Genomic DNA, 22,500 nt, shown 5'->3' on the forward strand with positions numbered 1-22,500 from the left:
GGCTAATGAGAGCGAGCGTACACTTCCACTACTACTATTATTATTCCTATACTCTACCATTCTACACTCCGGCGAGTCCGATGTGATTTCTCGGCGCGCCGGGAGAGCCTGGAGCAACGTTCTTTGCCGACATGTCGATTGATGCCTGATTAATGTGACCGGCTCACGATCGACGTGAAATATGCGCACGGACAGGAGAGATTGAGAGACAAGTTAAGATGTATCGCTAACGCATTGTGATGCAAATGTATCGTAAGGAAGCGCGTTTTATTCAAGGAACATGGACGCGGATACGCCGAGAAATATGAATCGGAACGTGTTGCATGAAGCTGCGTCTGGATGTTAACGTGGATATCTAAATACGTATTCCACACACTTGGTATTCACGTTTCCGGCTTGCACGACTTATCTCGCACCAAGGTATCCTTTTCCTCTGAAGCGTCCAGAAATTTTGCATCTTTCGCCGAAAAAAACATTGGCGGATTATTTTTCGCGCGTTAATACACGTGTTGTTTATTCGATGTCGTTATTCATTATAAATGATATTTTATCCAACAATGTCAAAAACGTTTCCGCTTACATATATATATATATATATATATATATGCGACATGCGTTTTAAATTCATCACTTTATCATAAACTGGTCTCACAGAGAAGATAAATTATTAATGCTTTTGTACGGCCTGTCGGACCGCATATGTAAATAGACGTTTGTAAATGCATGTGTTCTTCACGGCCGTCGATTAAATGCCAAGTGAAGCGGCTAAAAAGAGAGCTCCTACGTGATCGGCAAAGTCGCGGACGTCAAAGTTACTATTATTTAGGCCGCTCCGTGCCTAATTTCCGCGAGGCGCCGCGAGATTTTTTTTCTCCTCCTTTTTTCATCGCTCATTGTTCGCGAACACGCGCGCACCCCGAAGGCATTCGTATCTCCCGGGTGTGCACGTGATTTCTATTAAGGAAAATAACCGCGGGACACGCGGTTCGTGCACGATCGACCTCGAACGAAGTCGGCACTCGCGTTTCCTCGTCCGGACTTTTCCACGTGAAAGTTTCGGAGATGACGGCCTTAACAAAGCCATTAACGCGCGGAGGAGGGGGAGGGGACATCGCTCTGCGAATTATATATTTAACGAACCCTCGTAAATTCACCGCAAATGACGGAAGTCGATTGTTACTCCGACACAACGGCGCGCGCAACGAGATTAAAACGGAATTTATTAACCTCCTCGTAGCCTCGTAGCGCCTTCCTCCGCTCCGCCTCGCCCCTCTAAAACCGGAATAATTCACACAAATCAATATCGAAAGCCGACGGCTGGCATTATAATAGTGGGACATTTAGCATCGCTTTATTTTCGGAAACTTGTGAGTCGCGAAAGGTTAAAGTGTTAGCGATTCAAGGAACACTCGGTATCGACGAGTCGAATCGCTCGCCGCCGAGAGTTGGCCTCGCTCCAAGGGAGACGTGTGGCTCGTAGGTGGATATCGGGCAGGAAAACCTTTCCCGGGAATTTTTTATGCAAAAACACGGAATCCCGAGCTCGAACGAACGGCGATCGGAGCTTTATGCGGATAAACGCAAATCCCCAACGTTCAAACGAAAGAAAATGGTGAGGACGGGCCGCGGTCTCGCGCGCTAGCCGGTCGCTTCACGGTCGGGTAATTGATCGTGGAAATGACTTTTACGATAAAACGGAGTCAAAGTCAAGACGCTGGGATCTGACACGGACCTCGCTCAACTCGGTCAAGGTAGAAGACCGTTAGAACGACTCGCCGTAGGACACGCTCTATACGCGGCAACGAATATATCGCACGCGCTCCGCGATATGTTGCCGCTATTCTCACGATGGGTTGGATCATCGTTCCGAGAAACGTCGATCGAGATGGCTGATGTGGACTTCGATTACGCCTGTTCGACATCGCGATATCCGATTCGCGAGGCGCGACTCTGCCGCTCGCTGGAAATCGTCGAGTACGAACGTCGTCCTCTCGCGAGAGAGCACTCGCGTTTCCTATACCCCTCCCCCCTCCTCTCCTTCCCCTCGACTTTCCCTTAATATGAGTGGCTTAAACGACACGACCGTTGTTTTCCACTTTCTTCATTGTGCGGCTGACACGCGTCTTCGTGGCACTCTCACCGAGCGAAATAAATGTGTGCGCGACTGTATAAAGTCAACGATCCGACAGAACCCCCCCGCGCCCCGCGCCTTTTTTATCCTCCCCGAGAACGCGCGCGTCTCATGAAATCCGTGAAATTAAATTTTAAAGTTAATCGCGGAACACAATACGGGCGTGTCGCGTGCCGAGGAATTCCTCCGCTTCCTCCGACGGGAACGACGTCGCGCGACGATGCGGGGCGACGATATTATTCATATCGACGAAAGAGATTTCTCCGTGTGCCCGATTCTGCCGACAATCGCTGACATTTCTTCTGGGAGGACAGGTGGGAGGGCGCGTTTGAATTGTAATAAAAATGAGGTCGGCACCTCTCTTGTGGGCCAAGGCGTCGCGCGCGCGTTAGGCGATCTCCACTTTAAGAGAGAGAGAGACAGAGAGAGAGAGAGAGAGACACCATCGCGCGCGACACCGATCGATGTAACCATTTTTTTTTCTTTTACATCAACTCGTATTATATATTTATCGAATGAGAAACCGTATAAATATCGAAAATCTCTTTGCAAATTGTTGTAACGAATTCATGGACTGAAATGCAAAATTCTACCTCATGCCTCGCAATCTACAAGGGCTAATTATATCGATCCAATTTGTGTTTATTTGTAAACTTTGAAGACCTAGACGCAATAAACAAAAATAAGAAATTAAATATAAAGAATTGAAAACAGAGAAAATATTTATTTTCGACCTACGAAAGAATATTTTTTACTATTTCTCGATTGTGTATTAAAACATAGATTTCCTATATGTCAAAATTTATTTCTTTATTCCTAACTTTCTACGTTTAATTTTCTTGTGCCTTATTTTCATCTAGGCCCTTATTCCTTTTTACCAGTAATAAGGAATACAGCATGATATTATAAAATGCACATTTCGTGAACGTTTGCAAAGAAAAAAGAACGATGCGGTTAAGCGAATTAAACGCGCTTATTATTCGCGTTCTGTCGCGAGATGAACGGGAGCGCGTTTAATAGTCTTACTCGGAATTCGCCGAGAAGTCCGGTATGACAAATTAATTAACGGTGCTCCCGGGTCGGCTCGTTAACTTAATTACCCTTGCGCGCGAGTTTGGATTTGCTCGACCGTAAAACGTACGGAGGCGAGGCCGGCTATACAACCACGACGAAACCTAAGATCGCATCGAACTGGTTCGCGATCGCGTATCAAATCGAAGGTCGGTATATTACATAGTTTAATTACCGAGATTCCTGTCTTTTGCGAAGCAGATGTATTTATCAGAGCGACAGTTAATTTGCGCGAAAGTTAAGTCGCATCGATTGCGAACCCAAGTCGTTTCGCTCATGAAAAAAGAAACTCATGTCGACGATATAGTTTTTATATAGTAAATACATCTATATATAGCTGCGAATGTCAAGTTATTTCAGACAGACTCTCGTGGGAAATCTCTGTTTTTTCAATCGAGAAAACGATTTTCATTGAGAAAAAAATATTCTTTCCAAAACTTTCGCGTTTACTTACTTTTCTTAAAATAATATATTTATATTTTCAATCGTATCTGCATTCGTTACTTTAAAACAACTTGAAATATATAGCTATACAGAGAGAAAGATTTTTTTTTACTTTTTGCATTCCTGTTTGTTTGATTCAAACAAAAATATAATCTTATATGAAACATTTGATGAATGATGATATTGCATTAAACTATGTTATTTGATAGATAAAACACGAGTTTGAAACAATTTTTTTCGATGAAATAATATGTTCTTTAATTACACAAAATATTATTCAATAAAACATCCACGAGTAATAATCCACGAGTATCCACCATTGTTAGATAAATGCAGCAGAAAGTTCTATTTCTCATAAATAAAAACCACAAGATAAATAAAAATCGCAATATTATGAGATCATTTCTAATAAAATGATTTTTTTTTTAAATGAGTCCCCAAAATAGGAATTGCACTCAAATAAAGTCTCTCAAAATAAGAGATAAAAATAAAGAGATAAAAGAGATAAAAGTAAATTAAATATTATTTTGACAATACAATTATTAAGATGACGAAAAAATGTCTTTATAGAAATTTCAGTATTTTTATTGAAATAAAATTGTTTGAATAATGTAATAAAATTGTTCAAGTTAAAAGCCAATTCCCCATCCCCTCAAAAAAAAACGTTTCCTTTCACATAAAAATATTTATTATTTGAAAAACAACTGTATTTTTTATTTTATCTTTTAGCTCAAACAATGAATCATTGGATTATTCCAACGAATAAATTCCTTTGGATTTTCGCAGATTTATTAAATCTATATCTTGTTCTCTCTGCGTAGGCAATATAATTCACGATAAATGCTGTTTCGCACACAAGTACGTGCGATATTCAGAACAACGAGGTCTTTGGTGAAGTAATTTGGAAACGGTATCTCACTAAAAAACACGAGATCGGAGAGAAATTTGGTGGAAATTCGATGCATATTTCACGAGAATCTTCTCAGGTTCGGATTAGTCGACCGTGGCCTTCGACAGTCCCGGATGGCCGATGGATACCTACGCGGGACAGCGACGCGGAGAGCCCGATCGATTCCATCGATTATCGATACCGGGGTTAAGGTCATTCTGCAATCTAAAAGCGATGTAGAACGACGTGTGCTCCTCGCACGCGCTTCTCGCCGCGTGACGACGAAGTCAGTCTATCGATCACCTGCGCTCGGAATAAACTTATCGAATAACGCCGCTCGGCAGATACCCCGAACTCCGAGATATGGCCGAGTTTAATGAGATTGCCTTTCGGGTCGATCCCGACGAGGATAAAAGATACCTCGAGACTTTCAAAAGTAGAGAAGATTGAGGGAAGGGGAAAGAATTAAGGGGAGAGAAGTTCGATGGACAAATCTCTGTTTTACATTATTCGTCTAGATCGCGGATTTTATCTCAGATTTCTTCTCTACACAATTTATCTCTTCGAAATTAACTTGGGGTCAGATTCCGATCGAAGGGGATTCCGGGAAAAAAAAAAATCAGCCTCGAACATCGCGATTCCGAATGTCCATCTAATTTAGGGACACTCGTACGACGAATGATATTTCGAGAGAAAGGCACGTCGCTTCTCATCAGTTCCAACTTGTCTCGACGCTTCCTCGAATTGTATCATCCCAGACGTTCAGCGATCGATCATTGCCGAACTATTATCGATCGTGCAAGCAGGAAACGCCGGAGGTCGCGTTGAAGTTACGTCTCTCCGTGTAGGCTCGGCCGGGTATAGAATGAATGGAGCGGCGAGAGGCAAGGAGGAACAAACGTTGCCACGTTGCGCGTATACACACGACACACACGACACACACGACACACACGACACACACACACACACACACACACACACACACACACACACACACACACACACACACACACACACACACACACACACACACAAACAAACAAACACAAACACACGTGCACACGGGATGTCCTCGAGTGCTCGTTTTACCACGTCCTAGACGGCCTCACCGTCGAAAATAACCATTTCGATGGTCGCTATACCGCGGCTACGTGCTCGGCCCTCGCCCATTGTGCCGCTCTACCGATCCCGGAAGCGATCGCGGCTTTCCTTTCCGTCGTGCTTTCCGGGAGATTTTCGACAAAGCCCGCTTAACGATCCGCACGGCCGGCCGAACCGAGGTTGGACCGACGCCGCCGTTGGCTGCCGTCGTTATTTGCACACCACGCTAATCTAATCAAACAGTTAGCCTCCTCGACGACGAGAACGACGCTGACGCGATCGAGCGAATACGCGAGCACGGCCGTGCCAGTGATCAATCTCAAATATCACCGCGGCGTCGAACGAGTTTCGTGGAAAGTCTTATGAAACCGTTTCTTTTCTCTCGCGCTTCAATTCTGATTAAATATGTCGTCATATTTCTGCAATCGTATTGCGATACTTGCGATGATGTACTCAACAACGAATTAATTCGGATTAATAAAGTATCAATAACGAACTAATAAAAGTATCAAAAACAAAAATGCAATAAAATTTTAAATAATCCAAGTCCTATGATAGAACAGAGTTCGGTTTACATAGAAAAAAAATTAATCTTAAATCAAGACTAATAATATAATATAATATGTAGTAACATATGATGATATAATATACATGATATAATATGCATTATATTTATATTTATTAATATTAATATTGTATACCTTATATTTTATATATATATATATTTTTTTTTTTCATATACAAGCAAAAATACCATATTTTTAGAAAAGTTTTAGTCTTGATTTGAATTTATATAGATATATTATATTCTCATATATGGGCAAGAATAGTATAACCTTCATATAAAAGATCTTTAGTCTTGAGTAAAAATAATACTTGCATCTATAAAAATTCAATGAAATCAAGACTAAAAGAAGATTATAATATTCTTGCTGTAATTGCATTTAAATTGATCTATTATCAATTTTCACTCATGTAATATAAATTTTTATTGCTTGTCTGATTTTATCTTTCGGTTTATTATTGCATAGTACGTACGCTATAATTATTAATAACTTGAGTAACAGCAAGTGTTAACTGTCATATATTAATATCATTTGTCATCATTTTTATTGTTTTTATTGTATTGAATAAATGTATATTGCAAAGAAATCCTTCTGTCCTTCCTGTCTGATTTAAAATAAATTCAAAAGTGTGACATTAAACCAAATATTGAGAAGGTTAGTCAAATTATCAATAAATATAAATAAAATATGAGCTATAAAAGATAATCACCGTGCAAGTGACAACACAACAGTACGCTATACATCCTGCAAAAAAAATGCGTATTGATCACTATTGAAATACTCAACGTATAAATACATACATCGAATATTTTATCGTCCATATTGTTCATCAATTATTAACGATTGAAATATTACGATTTTCGAATATTCCAATTACTCAATCGAGCGTATCATATTATTTTCGCGTATTCGGTTGGAAATTGATAAGCAGATTACATTTGAAGAATTCAAGAAGCGAGACACATTCAAAATTAAATATTGAACATAAAAAGATAATTATTAATAGTAAGTTATGAATAAAGGGTAATATTAAAAGATAATTTAGATCTTTTATTATTCATCATTTCTATTATAATACAAGTGGATATCGCACAAAATCTTTATTCGTATTGTTCGTTATTGAAGCTTTGTTATTTACTATTAATATAAGATTTCAAAATAGCATAAATGTACAAATTGGTCATGAGAATTGTCATTTGTTATTCACAAGTGGTTTTTTTTTGACGAAATGAAAAGGTATAAATTCTGAATCGCACATAGTCTAGCGCTGGCTTAGGAATTATTGAACCCTTAAATAAATTTGTCTCGTAAATTTAATAATCGTTAATTGTTTATAGAGAACGACTTGTTGAACGACGATTTCTTTCGGTTTATCGCGTGGCGTTACGAGAAATAACACTGTGACATATGGAATTGTTCGCGACAATATCTGCTGGAGTTTCACTACCGAATGATAATGCGATAAATCGACACATATATGTACACGCACGTAAACACATATATACACATACATGCATACATGCATGTTACGCATTTTTATATTAATTTATAACTGCGATTACTTAATTTCCACAATTAACGACGGTTATTCAATAAGCGAATATTTCATAATTTAATTATTATTATTTCATAATTTATACCGCTGATTATATTAACACTTGATTTATATTAAAAAGGATAAATCAACTAATTTAATTCTTCACAGATTCTAAAAACTTTCACGTGCATTTTCTAAATATAATTTCGTAAAAGTATCGATATTTTTGTTATTTAAGACTAATAAAAGTTTATGATGACAGCATCTGCAAATAAACTGTACGACAAAATCAATCAAGTTGTAAAAATTAATATTAACACGATTGAAACATGATATCAATCGTCAACTTTAATCGGTCATAACTCAAAAATTATTACGACCGCAGCATATTAAGATTTTCGACTGTAATTAATCTTCAAAATATATTATGTTACTGCATTATATGTCATTATAAAAAATTGTTCAAGCGGTAAATATGAGATATCCTCGATGTAATAGCCTTAAATTAAAATTTTATTAAAATTTGTTCGAAATGAATCTCCTGCAAAATGAATCAAAATCATTTTGCAGGAGATAATTATAAAAAAATTATATATATATATATATATATATATATATATATATAATTAGTATATATATATTGTATTTAAGTTGTATAAAATATATAAATTAAATTATATGTTATAAAATAAAGCAAATTATATTCCATTGTGTAATTGAAAAATTAGCAAAAAATGATTGCAGCATTCTGATTCCCGGTGCTTCTGCGACACAATATTAATGGATATCTTTCTTTCTTTCTTCCTTTTCTTTAATCTGGTCATCAGCAACGACCGCTCGTGTAGCCATTAGTCCTTAAATGTCGACACGACGCGATTACACAGGAGCGTTAAATGCGCGCCTCGCGTTAAAATGTGCAATAACGAATCATCACGTAAGGATCATCGATGTTAGCGACTTACGACGTCGATATCTTTATGTAACCGCGAGGACGAATGATGTCACGTTCGAGTGTATTCACAATAGCTGCAAAATATCGTTGCCTACGTGCAACGGTACAAATTGCTGCTTCTTCGTTTTCTTTGTCCTCGTCTCACTCGCGCTACCACGACGACTATAAAGCATTCTCGACTCATCACGCAGGAACGAACGTTCCGATAAAGAAATAAACGTGACGGATTCGCACGCGGAATTACGATAAGGTATGCGGAAGAGGTGTCAGCGATAAGTCGACGTCTCATTTAAATCCAAACTTGACGTAAGCAACTTCGTGAAAAAATGTGATCAAAGTCTGAAGCCAATAGATATTCGAAGTTGATTTTAATTTTAGTCAAGTTAAAAGCGACATTAATTTCCATACTATTAATACCAAAAGAGAAAGAGGGTTGTGTTGAAATTATTTCATTCCCGATAAAACAATTTGTAATTGTAATTTCTAATGAACATTAATTATTTATACATTACAAGTTAATAAGTAAACCTATTATTTTAATCGCTTCATTATGAAAAGAACGTTGAGTTTTTTTATATGCAAATGAACCGTTTTATCGCCGGTAATCTGAAGATTAAAGCAGATGCTAGTTAAAGGATGCGATCGAGACACTCCGCTGAATATCAATGCTCAAGATCGCGTCGGTCTCTCTCAGCTTGGCGAGACGATGAGGACGAAAAGGAAGAAACTGGAGAAACTCGTCGTTCCATATGGGAAGCGATAAAATAAAGGTAAGACAATCTGCATTTGTTAAAAGACATCGCATATATCTACTTACTTGTCAGCATAGTTCGTTTCTCCTTGGCGATATCACTCAAGAATACCGCACACGAAGGACACACCTGAAATCAAAAGTCAAAGAAGATTATTTCTGTAAATTATCTACATAAAGGAATATTGATGACAAACAAGACCGAGGAGGCGTCATAAATTCATGCGTTGTATGTCATCGCGCACTTTTACGGATACGAACAACAAAATATATAGAATGATAGATTATAGAATGATAGATTAAGTGCAATACATAAATTCTACTTTAAAAAGTGATTAACATCGCCAACCTTGTATTATAAAATATAGGTAGCTTAAATGTTGATTTTTCATGATTTAGGAAGGAACGTTTCTATAAATATTTTAACGCGGCGATATATCGATATGAGAGGATTGACGTGAGTTGTCGGAGTAGTTCGGCGCATCCGTCAGCGCATTAGCTGCACTCGCATATATATATAAATAAGTGTGTGTGTGTGTGTGTGTGTGTGTGTGTGTGTGTGTGTGTGTGTGTGTGTGTGTGTGTGTGTGTGAAATCTAGGATTCTACAATAATCCGTAATAGTCGACCTTTTGCAGAGCGTTTCACGAGGGTACGCTCACGACGGCGGCAGAGTGAAAATCGACTTGTAGCTGGAAGCTACGGCAGAACTTTCAAATCGCCGCTCTACCCGGCCTTCACATTTTCACTAGATGATTTTCACTCGACGCTGTGATTCACTTTCCTCCTCGGGTGGGCGTTTACATCGGCCAAGCGCAAAAAGGCGCGAGAGCCGGTCACGAATCCCGTTGAGGATATCGAATCAGACCTCACTGGTAAACGTATACGTGAATGATCGTATATATCGAGTTAGATCGAACCGAGCAAGTTAATTCTTCCGCGTGTCGCGGAAGAATTAACTCCAACTCTGATAATTTCGAATAAGCAGGACCAATCGAGGGGATGGGCGGAATGAGAGTTTTAAAAGTCAGTGGTAAAATCTTGATTTTGTAAAAAATTAAAATAACTTGCCTCTTTCTTATTACAAATGTTTTTCCATTTTCCTTTTTCCATAGATCATATCATTTTCACCACAGGACAATCAAAATATGTTCATGTTTAACCAGCATAAGCAACATCAATTTCTTTGCGCTAACTTTTGGAAAAAGAGCCTAAGTAGAATTGTACCTTTATTCCAGCCATCCCCTCAATTGTACTTTTATTTCCTTCCTCGAGATGTCAATTTAGTTCATAAATTTGTATTGCACGTGCAAAAGTTCCAAGAGTAAAAGTTAATTACTTTTGGAACTTTCGAGTGTACGAGCATGCGCGCGTTGTGTTAATACGAATGTGTAAATTAAATCGTTATCTCGGAGGAGAGAAATAAGAATACAATTAGGCTGAAGGCGCACGGCTGAATATAGGTTGAGAATTAATTTTCTTACGTTTCGAGGTAGAGCAGCGTTACTTCTTCCACGCACTCATTCGTGCACACAATCGGAATGATCGGATGGAAGCGGATATTAAAGCGAGCTAATAAGCGAGCGCGCTGCTCATTTGCAATGCCGCAATCTCGAGCGACGACTTTATTTGGACGGTAGCTGACTGGAATCGGTTAGAAAGCACTCTCGGATAGAGAACCGCCGTGTATTAACTCGATCTTCCCGTGACTCGGGTCTTTTCCCAATTATCGAAGCTTTCACCCTCGCGCTCACACAGGCCGCTCTAATCGCTCTAAAATCGGTATGCTATTATCGCGGCGAGGCGAGACGTCACGCTAGACCACGGGCATTTATCGTTCGGGTCTCCTCGTCACGAACCATTTGGCTGATCGTAAACGTTACAGAGGATCCTGATCGCACGCTACAGAAAAGGGTAAAGGGAAAAGAAACGAGAGAGAGGTGGTTTAACGAAAAAGGAGAAGGAGGAGGACAAAGTGGCTACGAGGGCATCGCGTCCATGAGAGAAAGAGAAAAGGAGAAAGAGACAGATAGATCTGAATACTACCGCGTGGTACCGGATGGAGAGAGAATACCCGATAGAGGGGAGGGGGGGGGCGATCGGGGAGACGATTTGGACAGCGACGGCCCTGAGCCACTTGCCACAGTAGGTCAGCTCTCTTCACCTCGCTTCGCCTCGTTTTTCGAGCCTCCATTATACACACACAAGGAGGAGATCCTCCTCCGTCGAGCTCTTCCAACGATATATGCTTTCTTCGCGCCCGCCACCCCCTGCTGTACGTGTTTACCTGGGCTTGAAATCCGATTCTTCCATCGCGCGTTCGCCACCGAATGCATTGCGAATGGATCCTGGATTTTCTTTATTCAGATCTTCGCGACCGATGCAAGCTCGTCAAATAACGAATTTACAGGGATCTCCCTCATTAAGACCCATTTTCCCGGGTTTACAACAAGTGCGAAAATCCGAAATCCGCGCGTGCGAATCTCTCTTGTTGTGCGATCAGAAACGCTTAGATCGCAGCTTTATTCGCATTTAAAGCGGACTTTTAATTAAACGAGGAAAGTGTACATGGCACTGAAAAGATAATTCGTATGCAAGATTGAAGCTGTTTTGAGGGCAGTATATATAGTGTCATACGCGTTTCAAGTGGAACACAATGCGCGCTCTCGCGAGACAACGGCAAAGAAAAGCGCGAAGCCTTTGACGACCTTTTGACAGACGCGTGCGGGCCGAGTTTTATCGGCGATTCGCCGACGATAGTTACGCTACGATAACGGGAAAAGTGGGTCGGTCCCGAGAAGAGCGCGGCGAGTCGGGGGAGTTAAAGCGCGGCGGCGGCGGCGGCGGCGGCTAGCATAACTCCTCGGTGAATTAGCGGCGGCGAAACGGTGTCATGTCGCAATTTTGTGGAAACAATTCGCGCCAGCCTTTGCTCGATCCTCCGGGGAAACGTATCGCCCTAATGTGATTAAGAGAAGACCGTGAGTAGTGCCCGCCGGTGCCACGGTATGTTATTTCATCCAATGAGAGAACTTTACGAGCGAGCCACACTAATTAATCATTAAAGTAATTTTTTAGTATTCATCGGAATGACTCCTTTTCGGATCCATTTTCTCCTCTAACAGGATAAAATCCTTCGCCGAGTAAATTTCCAAGTACGGCCACTTTAGCGTGAAATACATTCATTCCGCGTTCTTCCCTTTCCTTTTGCAGGCGGAATTTCGGGTTCTAGGGCTCATAAATCACGCAGGGCACCACCGCGAGCCCATTTTCTCCAGATGTCATTCGGATCGATAATCCACTCTCGACGTCACGTCGATTCTCTCTTCCCTTAGGAGGAAGTTCATCCGTCCGCGACGGGAGAGAGGACTTATCGTTAACCTCGATCCTCTCTCGTAGCCGCGATGTTTAATACCCACTCCCACTCGTCTAACTGTACCACTAGGTCGGCCAGGTGCCATCAGCGATCGATTAGATAGATGTCGATTAGGGAACCTTTGATGTTAGGAGCTGCGACACAAGAAGGAGCGCGAGACAAAAACAGTGTGAGATATAGCACAACGTAAGAAATAAGCTGTAAACGAAGAACAAATGTACAGGAAAACGAATCTATAATAAGAAGGTTCCATACATAACACGGTTAAGCTGAGACATAGAAATCTATTCATAGCATCTTTGTCCTTTCTATTTTTCTGTTCAATCACATTATACACGGAAAGAACACTTTTGCTGGCAAATCTAAAAATTTGGCTAGATACAAATCTGAAAACGATTTTGTTGGACCTTCAAAATTATTATACGATGTTCAAATTGATTGTTAGAAGATCAAACATTTTTGCAGTATTATCATCATATTTAAGTGTGCTACAAAATAATTTTGATGGGTCAACAAAATTATTTTCAGATCTGATCAGTATCTGATCAAATTTTTAGATTTGCCAGCAAAAATGTTTTTTCATGTAAGATTCTCGTTACCTTTATTCCAACATATTTCACTTTTTCTTTTTCCAATATATATATATATATATATATATATAATTTATTTTATATATATTATTTTGAGTCATAGAAATCTTCGTGACATCTTTGTTTTTTCCATTTTCCTATCTAACTGTATTCTCATTAACTTTATTATTTATCCGAATATATTGCACTTTTTCATTTTTCAATATCTTATCGTATTTATTATTTTATTTGAATATTTATATTTCTGACATTTATTGTGCTGATCTTTATTCTTTTCCTCTGGAAGAATCTAACGGAACCCGGATGGTATTACATCACAATACTAGTTACACTGATTCAACAACAGGTCACGCTCGCATGAGACAAGCGAAATTGTCCGGGCAAGCGAAATTTGTAGCGGCATTACATTGATCTTATCGTCGTTACACCGAAAACGCGCGTCGTTAACATCGGCACCAGTGGTTAAAAAGAGGAGCGTAAGGCCGAGTAAGAGTAGTCAGACTGGTTTGCTATAAATCGTCTCTCGATTACAGGAGTCGCATTGGCATCGATTAAATCAGTATTAAATTGCTCGATCTGTCATCCGCAAGCTAATAATTCGCGTGGCGCCACGATAAAAAAATTTCTTACTAATATGATGACCGCTTACCGTTGCTTCGCTTTTCGAAAGAGTCAAAGATCTACATGATTTTCTAGATTATGGAGGTGATTGACATTCCGTTTAATGCCGAAACAATATTTTTCTATTTAATAAGGATGTATAAAAATAATAATGGAAAAGTAAAATAATGCAAAAAAGAATGCAAAAAAAAAATAACCCGTAATAACTCGCTTTTGTTTTTTCGTATTGATGTACAAACAAAATAAATATTCGATGTTTTTACTTTGCGCTGAATGCACATTATTCTATGCGAGTAATCCAAAGATTAACAAACAACGTAGTGCACCTGCTTTAGGATGCTCCTACATTTGGGAAAGAATCATATATTTAGAGCGGCGGGAATTCGGGGTCCCAGATCGTATTTATCCCTAATTCGCTTAGGACACACAGTGTTTAGGATCCGCGGGTGGTATACACAAATGATGATGATGATGATGATGATGATGATGATGATGATGACAATGCTAGTGAAGAGAACAAGAATAAGGGAGCTCGCTCCTGTACCCTACACAAAACGCCCTGGGATCCGCCTCGGGTCTGCGAGGCAAAAAGGACGGCTGTGATCGAAGAGAGCGGCGCAGCTGCGCGAGAGCGCGGTTCCGAAATCGACGACGAAACTCCCGAATACCGTACCCGCGATAACTCGTTTCGCGGCTTTTCCACGAAAGTGGAGCGGAGCGCGAAGGCGATTACCCCGGAAACTTCTGCTGGAGAGTTCCAGCGATATCGACGACGAATGCGCATTAATTCTCGCCGCCGATTGCATTGCGCTCGTTCGTGGTCTTCGAGGTGTGATTAAGCCCGCGATGTACTTTCGGAATCAGAGAGAGAGAGAGAGAGAGAGAGAGAGAGAGAGAGAGAGAGAGAGAGAGAGAGAGCGAGAGAGCGAGAGAGCGAGAGAGAGAGAGAGAGAGAGAGAGAGAGAGAGAGAGAGAGAGAGAGAGAGAGAGAGAGAGAATTCTTTGATATTCTGAGACTGCCAAATATTTCTATATTATGAGCGAAAAGTTTTGATTTTTTAATCAAGTTAAAAAAATTCTATGCATACAAAAATTCTCGAAGCGAGAAGAAACGAGACGGGGTTCGTTCCTTCGCCCTCGTCTCGACAGAACGGAACGGCAGCGAGGGCGGAAATTCAGAAGGGGGGGGGCTCGAGGGGTTCCCCATCGCTGAGCAGCCGAAAGAATCGCCGACGCGTCTCCGAGGGGCCGAGAAACCGAGGGGCCCTACAACGCGCCCTCCAACGATTCTGGTTTCCACTCGTTTCATTGTCCAGGATGGCATATGGCGTCCGCTTTGTCCAGAGGAGAAAGCTTCTCCGCTTCCCAAGCCTCGATGGAACGATAATGAAAATCGATTCCGAAGCCAGCCATGCAAACGCGAGCGCATGTTAAAATTTAACTCCGCTGCGTCTTCAACCCCAAAATTTAATCTAATTTTAGTAACAGCCCTCTATTTCAAGATGCAATCTACTTAACAACAGCGATGTGTTTTTCAACTCTTAGATCGCAATAATCTTTTCATGATTTCTCTCCAGCGTTCGGAATAATGGATTCTTCTACATAAATTTTTTAAAGTGACTAGAGAAGCTTTCGCTTTTAAACTCCTAAAGAACAACAAAAAGCAAAAACGAGAACGAAAAAAATAAAAAAATAAAAAAAAATAAAAGAAAAATCAATTTACAACAGAAAACTTATCGACGTGTTGTAAATGGAAGAGATATGTTTCTAGAGAGTAAAAGTTAAATAGCTGAACTTTGAATGGTTAGGCAATCAACGCGTATTACGAGCTCTTAAAAATGTATGCTCGAATGCTTTTCCTTTCAGTTTTAAGCGGACAAAGACTCGACTCGAGGGAGCCGCCCGATATCTGCCACTTCCCGAAATGTTTTTTTTATTAAGGTCAGAAAAGTCGTCCGGCGGAATGACGTTTTCTACGTCCGACCGTTCTCAAGAGTCCGATTTCACGCGCACAGGGGGACGATTTAGAAGTTTCACAGAGGAAAGAAGTTCTCGAGAGTGAGCGAGTGGGTAGTGCGCGAGCGGCGGCGGCGAGCGGGCAAGTCTTTTGCCCGCGCGCAGGCTTTCCAACGCGATATTTCTGGTGATAACTATGCCAGGGACTGCCGGGTAAAGTAGCCACTATAATACGGCTTGGTTCGGAGTAAAAGTACATGGGTAACCTCGTAAGCGGGTTCACCGTGTCGCTTTCACTCCCCGTGTGCCATGCCGCAATATTATCCTCCGCTCGAGGTTTCGAGCGCGCCCAGCGTGCGCGAGCCACGTTCTACGCTAGATCGTGGGCGAAGTGATTCGAACTGCAACGAGGATCGATTAGAAAGAGACGCGATTATGTCATATTATGTTCGGAAGGAAGGAGAAAGGTTTCCTGAATTCGGCCAGTTTAAAAACCGACGCGCTCGTCGCTCGTCGAATCGGAATATCGAAAATTGCGCTTACGCGCAAATATGCGTTAAAAGCGTTAAGCTCGAATTATTTTTGAAAGGTTAACAAATGTAAATCGGGACGTGTTTTAAATCCGTAGCCTTCGCAAAGCGAAACGAACAAAAGTGTTAATAAACGCGATACGTTGCAAACGTTATGCAACAAGGTGGCACGCTTAAAGTTGAACTTTGACTGTCCCGCAGCTTCTTTCGCTAGTCCTCTTTCCTTTTTTTTTACTCGTAAAGTATATAAGCGCGCACTCTTGAGAAACCAGATAAGCATAAAAAGATATATTAACGTGTGATACAAAGTTCGTCGGATAAAAAATTATTTACGACATTGAGATCGTAGACGCGCGGGACAGGTTGAGACGTGTGGAGCCCCTCGAGATATTATTTATTAAGGACACGCATTAAATAAATCACTCATGCGTTGCATAATTACGTCAACTAATCAAGAACATAAATTTACGAGAAGCCGAAGCATAGAACGGCACAATTGAGAGTCGCTACGGTCAACGGAGGGGAGGGGGGAGGGGGTGTAAACAGCGCGTTTCCTAAGGCTCTTTTCGCATCGGCAGAAAAGTTTCGGAGATAACGAGCGGCGCAACGACTTCGTTACGAATGCATTGTGTGCGCCGTATATACGGGAGTATTGAAATTGCGCCCACACATGCACACAAGCCGACCGATCGAACGTGCGCATAACGAAAGGCGCGTGGTTTCCGCGTGGTTGCATTCTCTTCTCCGTAAGAAGGGAAGCAGGAGGTAAAGGAGGAGGAGAACGGAGGCGGAGGGAGGGGAAAAAAAAAAAGAGGAAGAGGTGGGCGGAAAAAGAGAAGGAAATAGACGGTCGATTAATCGCGGGGAGAAAATCCGGAGGCACGGGATGGGATGAAAATCACATTAATCACGATAATTATCATTATGCGCACGACTCACCGGGTCAACATGTCGTCGTCGGGGGATTAACGATGACGTTCCATTACCGCCGCTAACTGGACGCGCGTCGCGCGTATACTTGCCGCATTAACGTAAAATATTGATTCATAAATCACGAGATCGCCCGGCGGTGATGAGCGCGAGGTGGATAATTTGTCTGTGCCGCGAGCCTTCCCCCGCCTCCCCCTCCCCCCTCCCGCATATGGTTGACACGTTCGCTTTGCGGACACTTGGGCTTCGCTCTTAAGAGCATCCACTCGAGACCCGCATAAACACGCGAAAGTAACGCGAGATCTTCTGGAGCGTACTGTTTCTCCCGCGAGTGTACGACCGTGGCGTCGGGTCTTCTCTCAGAGACAGATACGATATATACGATTGCGCTGTAAAATGCTCCATATTAATATAAAAATGTAGGACGTACGTGCTCTCTTTTTAAGGAACATATGTCTGTTTTAACGAAAAAGTAGGCAACGAGTAAATAACGCGGGATAATAAACGATATTTAATGGTTATACGCATTCTAAGCTGTCAAACACACACACACACACACACACACACACACACACACACACACACACACACACACACACACACACACACACAATTTTAGAATTGTTTGAAATAATATAAGAGAATTATGTGAGAGAAATTTATATTTGTTTCGTGGCTTTCGTTTTATTTCGCGCTCTGTTTCGATGGAAAGATCCGTCCGCGATAATGCTGTTAAATAAATGAGAGTTTGATCAACTCGATATGTCAACCTTGACCTACGACCACGTTGATATGCGTAGAAAACAGCACCACGTTGCAACGAAATTGGGTTGCATTATGAAGCTTTTTTACGCGAATCCACGTCTCTTCCGTCCTCCTCCTCCTCCTCCTCCTCCTCTTCCTCCTCTTCTTCGTGAAGGTGCGATACGGTGCTCGTAAGGAGAACGGAAAGCAAAGCGGAGCATCGTGTTTATGTAGGTAGGTAGGTTGCACGACGAGGTCTCCGAGAGATCTCGCGAACTCGCCTCGATGATATATATGGAACGACCGATAAAAAGTGCAAGAAATTCGCAAATTAAATCAGACGTTTATTCAAGACTTCAAATTAATTCATTCACGCTCGCTCGCTCGCTCGCTTGATCTGGCTTTAGGTAACAAGATATCATTTTTCGAGTCTCCTCAACTTTCGCTTTGACAGTCGTTTAATTTGAGATTCAATTTCGAAGACATTAATCGCTGAACTTGCAAGAAATAGTAGCCACGAAATAAATTCAATTCGCTAATCGAAACTCCGCTTCAATACCAACGAAATGTTGTTCAAATGTCTTTTCACGCCCTGTATATGTAGATATGGCAGATCTGTTCGCGAATTTATTTTACGAATTCTCGTGCCTCGGTGTTGGTGTTCGAGCACTCTGGCATGAATACTTGGGCGCGTGTGGCCGCGCGGTGCGACACCCGAGATGATGACGATGGTACCAGGGCGCTTCACGGGGACACGACGGGGTTATGCTCCCACTTACGACATAACCGGCGCGGTTAGCCTAGATCACAGACACACGCCTTCTCTCTCGCGTCGGGAAGTTATAACATTGTGGAACGAACCGAAACGCACGTATCCGTATTTGCTGATACGTAACGTCTAGGCGTCATTGTGTGTCGTCGTGATCTTTGACAATCAATCCTAGCAAAAAGACAAACTTGAATTACTATAAAAAAAAAATTTATAATAATTTAGATTATTCAATTTTAGATAATTCCAATTCTAATAATCTCTGAAAGATTTCGAAATCTCGAAGTGAAGAAATTTGTCTAAATTTATCGTAAGCAACGTCCATACGACTGAAACCATCAATTTTTGTCATTTAAACGTAAAAGCGAAATCACATCTATTTTGGTACTCCTATTAGAATCCTTTATGGCTGCAGCGAATGCTTGATCAGTTTAACATAGAAGTCGGCCAGACATCAATCGCTGTTGACTTCAGCTTGTGGTTTCCAATATGTCCACCTCGCGTGGGTGGGCACTTTGCTCTTCGGGCGTGCGTTTGTGTGCTGACACGGTCTCTGTTGTGTTAACGTGACCTCGTCATTGTCGCGTGGTTGAATAGGTCCGTCAATGGCTCGCTTCATTGAATTAAATAGGCCACTCGTGCACGTGCGTAATTATTCCTCTGTGAGAAAATTATTAGAGGCGGGATCTTCTTCGCGGCGAGAGAGCCCCGCTTTTGTCGCGGGATGCGGCTTTACTATGTCCAAGATTGATTATATTCAATAAATGTGTCATTAATATCCGCCTCTCGAACGTAATATTACATTGAATTATCCATGATGGATTACGTTTAATTCAAGATCGTAGCAACGAGAGGAATCCCGACGCGTCACTCGCGCACTTTGGCAAGAATGGATGTGAATGGATGGAAAATGTTTGTCTCATTAGTCATCGATTATCGCAATAATAATTATACATTGAAAGTACCGGTTTTCGTTCGCATAGGGTGCAGGTACTCTTACGCGCGCTCCGAATTGCAAGTAGAACGTACTTGCGACTTGGAGTCGCGATAAGTGGACCGAGACCAAGTCCCGTCTCGTCACAACGAGTCTTTTGTGTTGCACGTTGTATCGCGCCCGTTGGCTACCAGAGAATTCTTAAAGTTAATCGCTCGCAGTCGCAAAAATACAGATCTCTCAGACGAGGAACGAGACGGACAATCATCATTAACGTGATAAAAGGGATTCTCTCGTCTTACGGGAATGTGTTAAAAATAGACTGTTGTGTAAATGCCTGAGGCAAGGTGTTTTCCTAATCGTAATTCGTAACCAGTATTTGTACGGTATGTAAATGGGATATAAGGGATTGTATTAAAACTAAGTTACCGCTGTCCTCTAATGGAACATTACAGTTGCCGTAACGCTTATTAATGACCCCCTCGGCTTCGACTTCAACCGGCGATGCTCGGTTACTATTACGTTAACAACTAGTTTCGTAATGAAGCACCGAGGTTAAGCGAGATATCTCTGGGAAAGCGACTGGCATATAGGACTTTCGGCTGTATATTTGTAAATGTACATGTGTTTCAGGGCCAGGCTGAAAAATGAATTCACGTCTTCTCCTCCTCCGCGCCGGGACGGGAGTATTGAATGGATTCATTTCGCCATCGTCTCTTTGCCCCCGAAATTATCGCTTCCCATACAAAGGCGGATGTGTGAGGGGACGGACCTCCGCGTTATTTAAACTCAAATAAATCATCTAAAGCTAAGATCGTTCCGGAGTGCCGACGACTAATCCCAGGCGACGTGTAACACACACGATGGCCGAGAAATATCAAAAGTTTCGAAAGAGCGAAAGGACCCGAAGCTGTCGGACGAAGTGGTGAAATCCGAGTGTACTTACACGAAGGTGACCCAAAAGTGAAACGGTTTGTACGTCTTGCCCATCACGATGGAAAAAAAAAAAAGATGTATTCTTACAAGTTAGAGAGACTCTTTTAACAACGTCATTTACAATTCTATCTGTTCTCGATATGAGGATAGTCTCTCGAAATGTCGACGATTGTTGTCGGTAATCACTCGTGGATTGACTTAAACTCCGTTCTCGATATAATCGAAAATTATGAGCACGAATAAAGCCGCAGCTTACCAGCGTTTTATCTGCCGCTTCTCGATTTCTCGCATCTCGGAGTCGACCGGCGGCGATCGAGTTTCGCGCGCTCATATACACATATTGGAAACCAGCGTTGAATCGAGCAAACATTCTAATTTCGCCTAGTTCGCTCGCTCGGCTGGTTAGTTACGGTCGCCTACTTGCGTTGGAACGGCAACGGCGATTAACCCAAACCATGTCGGCGATATAGGCTTACACCCGTTGGCACGTTGACTTTCTAAGCGCGCTCGTCCGAACCCGATCTAACGCCGTTTCACATCGTAGAAGAGATAGATTGTGCCAATAGGTCGCGTTACAGCTTCGAAAATGCCGATATGCAGATCGGAGAAGGTCAATCGCGCGAATGTAATACTCGATGTCGCAAAATCGCCATACGATATATCTTGGGATTTTCTCTGAAAGTAATTGTTAGTAAAGTCGTGGTAACGAAATTGTCGAGTGAACAAATAAATAATGGGACTCCGCTCTCTTTCGAAAATTCAAGTTGACTGAATTCTCGTTACAAGAGTATTTTACGTCGAAAATCACAAAGTTATGACCAATTCTCTTTAACGAACGAAACATTTCTCGCGGCACAATGATGTAACGAGGTTACAGGACAGGAAGCCGCTTATCTTTCGGTAGGGAAACCGACAAAAAAAAAAAACGGACGCTCTCGATATGGTTCGATAGTGGAAGTAATCGCCGTCAAACTCGCTGTTGAGTACCTCTCGCTAGAAGTGAAATACCGTATCGCAGTTTGTTCACACACAGCGAGTTTCTAAAGAGACAGTTACCGACGACGCCGGCGTTAATCGCCAGTCCTTGACATATCGAAGTAGGAACCCGTATCAGAATGCACGCCTCTTCGAATATCGGGAAACTCTGTTGGAACAGCCGATCTCTCCGCATTCGCCTTCGAAGCAGAAGCGGTCGATTCCTTCTTCCTTCATTTTTCTATCACGTTTGCCGTTCATAAGAATATTTGCAAAATGTATCGGTGAAAATCGTAGAATTCGCGCGTTAAAAAGTTCCGATTTTCATATCTTTATCGCGTTAGTTATTTCTCATAAATATCATATCAAAGTCATCGATCCATTTACATAATTTATGACTCTTTATGACTTGTGCGATATTATCCTGCAAATTTTTTGTGTCAAAAGAAGAAAAGAAAATAAATGATAAAAAATAGAATTGATTGTACAGTTAATTAAAGTTGATAAAGTAATTTAAAACTTTCGTGAAACTCTTCGATGTAGGTGAAGAAAGAAGCGCAAATAAGACTTCGCAAAACAAAACAGTTTGCATATTTATAAAATAATACATTTTTAAGAAATCATTCAAAGTTTCGAAATATTCGATCAATTTCACGAAAGACTACATTACTGTAAGTTAAAATTAAAATTTGTTCATG

The 22,500-nt window shown here is 41.4% G+C and overlaps 1 protein-coding gene across 2 annotated transcripts in view; it reads right to left on the reverse strand.

Moving 5' to 3' along the window:
• Positions 1-22,500, reverse strand: part of rdx (BTB/POZ and MATH domain-containing protein rdx) — a 79,400-nt gene that overhangs the window by 35,556 nt on the left and 21,344 nt on the right. For both annotated transcript variants that reach the window (XM_089084884.1, XM_089084886.1), the window contains one exon: positions 9,509-9,572. The gene's annotated coding sequence lies outside the window, so the exon portion shown is untranslated. The remainder of the gene's footprint in view (positions 1-9,508; positions 9,573-22,500) is intronic.

Source organism: Pogonomyrmex barbatus, unplaced genomic scaffold, assembly GCF_055798465.1.
Source record: "Pogonomyrmex barbatus isolate J1 unplaced genomic scaffold, ASM5579846v1 scaffold9, whole genome shotgun sequence".
Classification (NCBI taxonomy): Eukaryota; Metazoa; Arthropoda; class Insecta; order Hymenoptera; family Formicidae; genus Pogonomyrmex; species Pogonomyrmex barbatus.